Source organism: Macaca mulatta, chromosome 16 (genome assembly GCF_049350105.2).
Source record: "Macaca mulatta isolate MMU2019108-1 chromosome 16, T2T-MMU8v2.0, whole genome shotgun sequence".
Lineage (NCBI taxonomy): Eukaryota > Metazoa > Chordata > Mammalia > Primates > Cercopithecidae > Macaca > Macaca mulatta.
The window spans coordinates 19,016,430-19,022,921 of record NC_133421.1 but is presented as its reverse complement, the minus strand read 5'-3'; positions in this window follow the sequence as shown (position 1 = coordinate 19,022,921).

Genomic DNA, 6,492 nt, shown 5'->3' with positions numbered 1-6,492 from the left:
CTTCAAGGTCCTATTTCCTGCCTCCTGAATGTCTTTTCTGGACACTCGGCTTACAAGGTCTCTCCCTTTCCAGAACCCTCCATGTGTCTGAAGCTGCATCTGAACCTTTAGTCTGCCAACAACGTGGCCATCCATCCTTCATCCTGATGGCCGGTGTTCAGCCATTATTTCCAAAGAATCAGCCGTGCGTGGTGCTGATAACAACTAGCTGCTGCTGCTGGAGATCTTGTAGTGGGGAGGGGCAGCTGGAAGACAGGGATTTAAGTGATCCGTAGTGCAATGGGAACATTTCTGGCAAAAACAAACAAACAAACAAACAAAAAACCTTTGCAGTCAAATATCATCCATTCCCTACTCATGCCCTACCCAGCTTCCATTGCAGCCCTGGGAGATGAAATGTCACTGGGTGGAACTAGTCATGATCATCACGTTCTCCTTGGCCAGTCACTGGTCTAGAGGTGGCCATGGGACTCAATTTTGGCCATTAATATTTATTTATTTACTTTTAATCTTTTTTTTTTTTTTTGAGGCAGAGTCTCACTCCGTTGCCCAGGCTGGAGGGCTGGGGCGCAATCTTGGCTCACTGCAACCTCTGCCTCCTAGGTTCAAGTGATTCTCCTGCTTCAGCCTCCCAAGTAGCTAGGATTACAGGCATGCACCATCACACCTGGCAAATTTTTGTATTTTTAGTGGAGACGGGGTTTCACGATATTGGCCAGGCTGATCTGGAACTCCTGGCCTCAAGCAATCCACCCACCTCAGCCTCCGAAAGTGCTGAGATTACAGGCATGAGTCACTGTGCCTAGCCTATCTCCTCCTACATTTTAAATGTATATGTGTGTTTTGAAGATAAACTTGAGTTCATTTTGTTTTATAATCTGCTTTTTTTCTCCTAACAATTTGCTGTGAATGACTTCCCATGTAAGCTAATATTTATAACGTGATTATCAATAAAACAATGCATTAAAAACTAAGCCAAAGGAAAAAAACTAGCAAATTCCTTTAAAGGGGCAATAATAGGTTAGGATTTGGCAGAATTTCAAGAATCATAGAGATGGCAGGTAGCTTTTGGGGACTATTTTTATTGAAATGAAGCATTTTTTACTTCCTCTGGGATTCATATTTGTTGAGCTGTCCTGGAATCTCAAGACATCCCTGGAATTTTTTAAAGGGGGAATTATTTATTATTAATAAATAATTACTTCATTAATATTTATTGATATCCTATTGTTTCTTCCTTCCTGCCAAAGGAAACTGTATTAGATCTTAAAAGTTAAATGTACCCACACATACGGCCATGCATACAAACATGCTCTCTATCAGCGCTGTTGCTGGGTGAGAACACCAAGGGTAGCAAACCAAGGAGCAGGCTCCACGCTGCTGGTGGGTGGGGAAGGCCCCTGCATAGAAGGAAGGCACCAGCCCTTGACAATCTTGCCTTCTGGCCACCCAGTCTGATGACTGACATTTTGAATGAGTATTGAACTAACCAATCTTTGCCTTCATACTCTTTTCTCTACCGTTGCTTCATCAAAGTCTAAACAACAACTGGTAGCCAAAGCAGTATTTACCTCAGGAAGGCACAGGGAGGGGATATAGCCCTCCTCCTTACATGTGTATAGCCCTCTCCTCATTACATGTGTGTTTACTTTCCTGGATGGGCACCATTATGAAGCCCCTGTTGGCAAGCAGCAAAACCCAAGTCACCCATCATAGGCTCAGCGGGTCCCTGAAGACTTGAGAAGGACCTCGGTGGGTGTCTCGTCACACCCTCATCATCGTATAAAACAGAAATGTAAGTACAGTTCCCACCAGATGAGTTTACAGTCCAAACACATGACCACACATGAGAAAGGGAAGATTAGGAATTACACCCAAGGACAGAGTTGGGTTTTATTTTCTGGAATTAAAAAACAAGTCATTGGAATTCCCAAATCATTCTCCAAGAATGGTTACCAGATAAAACTCTAAGTTTTGAAGTGTGAAAATGAGGTCTAGCTGTCAAACCAAGGGTGGGAGGAAGAGAGAGGCAGAGAGACACAGAGAGAGATTTATTATGGGCAAGGGAGAACTGGTTTCCCTTTGTAGCCCTGACCACTCAGAAAGAAGCTTGGCAGGACGCTAACTTTTGGAGGCAGCGTCTATTCCCGTGCACTTGGGAATACCGTGGTAATTCATTTAGGGGTTAACTGAAAACCTACGAGTTTCAAGTGGAGCCCAGAGCAAGAACACAGCCTACAGCAAAACTAGACTGCGATGGAAGCAAGTGTTACCACTCAGGTTATAGAACCCTGATCTGAGAGTTTTAGAGAGAGTGTGGCAGACAAGGATGCTGTGTGGGTATCTGGAAAGTGCAGATAGGAGAGTTGCGACAGAGCCCCAAGACAGGAGGACCAGCATGTCTAGCAGATCACTACTTCTGATGTTTTACTGGGCCCTGGTAGAGACTAAGCACCTGGCCATGGTGCATTAAGTGACTCTGTGGCCAAAGATGACCTTCATGAGCTGGGTATTAAGTTCAGGTGAGGGTAGAACAGTTAATCAAACATTTGGGAAATTGCACATTTGGGTTGGGGACTGCCTCATGGTGGACAGACAGACCAATGTCTAAGCAACTCAGAGAGCTTCAGTAAATTCATAAATAGGTGACCTAGAATTTGATGTCATCCAGCTCTGTTGCACCAATACCTCTCCCCTCACACACATCTATGGCCTCCTGGTAGGGACGGGGAGCTCTTTATAGTCAACTGACAAAACCTCCCGGGGCTAGTTCACAGCTGTGTACTCTGTTGGTGCTGGCTGAAAATGGGCTGCTACTCACTACTGCTCCATTCAGCAGTGGCCTGGAAGGACAGTGGTCAAGGGAAGTCCTTCTGGTGGGTACAGCTGGGAGCACTAAGCCTGGCTATCATCTCACTGTGGAGGGCGTGTCCTGAGATGTGGATGGCCATGGATTCCGGAGCAGTGGCTTCTGGCTTGCCTGGCTGATAGGGGCTTTGAGTGTGGGGGCCCCAGATTTAGCAAATAAAATTATAGGACACTCAGTTAAATTTTTCAATAAACAAATGATTTTTTTTTAGTATAAATATGTCCCAAATAGTGGTATGAGACACACTTATACTTAAAAAAAATTATTGCTTATCTGAAATTCATATTTTACCAGTGTCCCAGGTTTTGTTTTGGTTTTTTTTTTTTTTTTTTTTTGAGACGGAGTCTCGCTCTGTTGCCGGGCTGGAGTGCAGTGGCCAGATCTCAACTCACTGCAAGCTCCGCCTCCCGGGTTTACACCATTCTCCTGCCTCAGCCTCCCAAGTAGCTGGGACTACAGGCGCCCGCCACCTCGCCCGGCTAGTTTTTTGTATTTTTTAGTAGAGATAGGGTTTCACCGTGTTAGCCAGGATGGTCTCGATCTCCTGACCTCGTGATCCGCCCGTCTCGGCCTCCCAAAGTGCTGGGATTACAGGCTTGAGCCACCACGCCCGGCCGTCCCAGGGTTTATCTGGTAAACCTACTTGAGGGAGTGACTGGCCGTCTAGTATTTTTCCTGCCGAACTTCTTTATGAACCTAATTGAGGGAGTAACCCTGGAAGGCCACAGACAAGGAACTCTGGGGAAGAGGCATGGAGCTGGATCTATGGAGTGGGCACACACGTGTGGATCTTCGTGTCTGACATAATGCCCCGCAGAATGTCCTCTGCAGGGAGGCACGGAGCAGCAGGCAGACAGGACAGCTTGTCCTGTGGATGCAGCCAGGCTCTCACCTCCACCTCCTCGGGATGACAGTGGCCCGTGATGAGAATGACCATCCTGATAGGTAGGGATGCTATGCTTGGGGTCATCCATCTCACCCGTGCCAGTTCAGCTGCAGCCACTGATGAACGCATATATGCCCAGTGGCAATCTATGGAATAGGAGAAATTTATGCTATGTGTTTGGTGTGTGTGTGTGTGAGTGTGTGTGTGTGTTTGTTTTCAGACAGAGCCTCACTCTGTCACCCCGGCTGGAGTGCAGTGGTGTGATCTCGGGTCACTGCAACCTCTGCCTCCTGGGTTCAAGCCATTCTCCTGCCTCAGCCTCCTGAGTAGCTGGGACTACAGGCGCCCGCCACCACGCCAGGCTAATTTTTGTATTTTTAGTAGAGACGGGGCTTCCCCCTGTTGGCCAGGATGGTCTCGAACTCCTGACCTCAGGTGATTTGCCCCTCTTGGCCTCCCAAAGTGCTGGGATTACAAGCATGGGCCACCGCACCCAATCGCTATGTGTTTTTTTAACCACAATCAAAAAAAAAAAAAGTGATACAGCTTCTTCCATCGGGCTTTCTTGGAACCCAGCAGCCATCCTGTGAGGAGGCCCAGACTGTCACAGGAAACCACGTGGAGAGGCCCCAGTTGTAGGTTCCAGCCAACCACCCAGCTGAGGTCCCAGGCGCCACATGTGTGAGTCCAGGCCACAGCAAGTCACCCCTGGCTGCCGAGGCTCCCCAGCTGGGGCCCCAGCCATGGTGGGGCTGACAGACCAATCCCTTGTGCCTGTCTCCCTGCCAGACCCACAGAGCCCATGAACATCATAAAAGCGTCATTTGACACAGTTCAGTTTTGTGGTGGTTTGTTGCCAGCAATAATGGTTGCAGCAAGTGTCTTAGAAATCATTCCTCCCCAAGGGTTTTCCCTAATTCTGTACAGGGTTTCCCGAAAGGGAATCTTAAGGGCAGCAGGAACAGGTAACAGAAGACCCGCCTCATTCCCTCCTGTTCTTCACTGTCACACAGAGGTCGGCTTCTGAGCACAGGTCCTGAGGCACGTTCCTCTGTGTTGCTCCCCCACAGTGGAAGAGGCCATCTGGGGCTGAGGGTGTCCCTGGGGTGGTTGCTGATAGCCTTGTGCTTCCTTTTGACAACATGGACTTCACCTCAGGCCATTTAGATTTGCCTCGGTGGGAAGGACAGCGCCAGCACCCCTCTGCGGTTATTGTGGTCCTGAGTGGGTCCAGCTGGGCTCAGCATTGCTTCTCTGTCCACTTTCCAAGGGATGAGGAGGCTCTGGCAGCATTCCTTATTTGGAGGGAGGTGGTGCAGGAGGAAGGGAGAGAGGCCAGGAAGCTGCTGAGGGACAACACAACAGACATCCAGATGCCAGAAAGCACAGGTGCCAAAGCCGGGTGTCACTCACTTGCTCATTCTTCAGCAGATGCTTCCCGTGCTCCTGCGGGTCCTGCCAGGCTGAGAAAGGCGAGCAGCTCAGCACTCAAGACAGACACATTAGCCAATAAGAACCAGAGAGTGTCCAGGTGTCTATGAGGGACACTTCATTACTTTACCACTTTTTCTCTGTACACTTTTTTTTTTTTTTTTAGGAGTTGGAGTCTCACTTTGTGACCCAGGCTGGAGAGCAGTGGTGCAATCATAGCTCATGGCAGCCTCGAACTCCTGAGCTCCAGTTACCCTCCCACCCTAGCCTCTCAAGTAGCTGGGATTACAGGCACGTGTCACCACAACTGGCTCTATAGCCTTTTAAAATTGGTTATTTTCAGTAAGTATTTCTTTTTTCTTTTCTTTTCTTTTTTTTTTGTTTTGTTTTGTTTTGTTTTGTTTTGTTTTGTTTGAGACGGAGTCTTGCTCTGTCACCCAGGCTGGAGTGCAGTGGCACGATCTCAGCTCACTGCAAGCTCCACCTCCAGGGTTCACGCCATTCTCCTGCCTCAGCCTCCTGAGTAGCTGGGACTACAGGTGCCCGCCACCACATCTGGCTAATTTTTTTTTTTTTTTGTATTTTTTAGTAGAGATGGGGTTTCACCGGGTTGGCCAGGATGGTCTCGATCTCCTGACCTCATGAACCGCCCTCCTCGGCCTCCCGAAGTACTGGGATTACAGGTGTGAGTCACCATGCCCGGCCTATTTTCAGTAAGTATTTCTAAAAATTTTTCTGAAGTCTGATTTTCTGATGCATTTTTAATTGATTCTTTTGAATTTTCTAGATCAGTCAATCACATCACCAACAATTAATTGATGGGCTTGTCTCTTGCTTTTTAATCTTAATAACACTTACTTCTTTTCTTTGTTCTATTTGATTGGTAGGACTTCCTGAATAAAAATGAGTGATAGCTTCATAGCTCTTGTCTTGTTCTGGATTCAGTGGGAATATGGTGAATGCTTTACTATTACATTTTATATTTGCTATTGGTTTTTGATAAAAAGTAGACGTTAAGGAAATTTCCATCTATTTTTAAGTGATTAACTTGTTCGTGATTTTCCTAATGAACTTAATTCACTGGTCGAAGTTTAATTTCTGTTCAATAGAACAGTCTTTAATAAATGACCAAAATTTCATCTGGATAAGGAATGGTTTGCCTGTGAATGGTTTGCCTGTGAAAATTCTCCATGAGACTGGACCGTGTCTGGTGAGTTTCAGGATCAGGTAGAGGCTCCTCAGGGAAACCCTGCTAGGGGCATCACCTCTGCTTGCTCCATGTAAAATCCTATCACATAACCCTTTG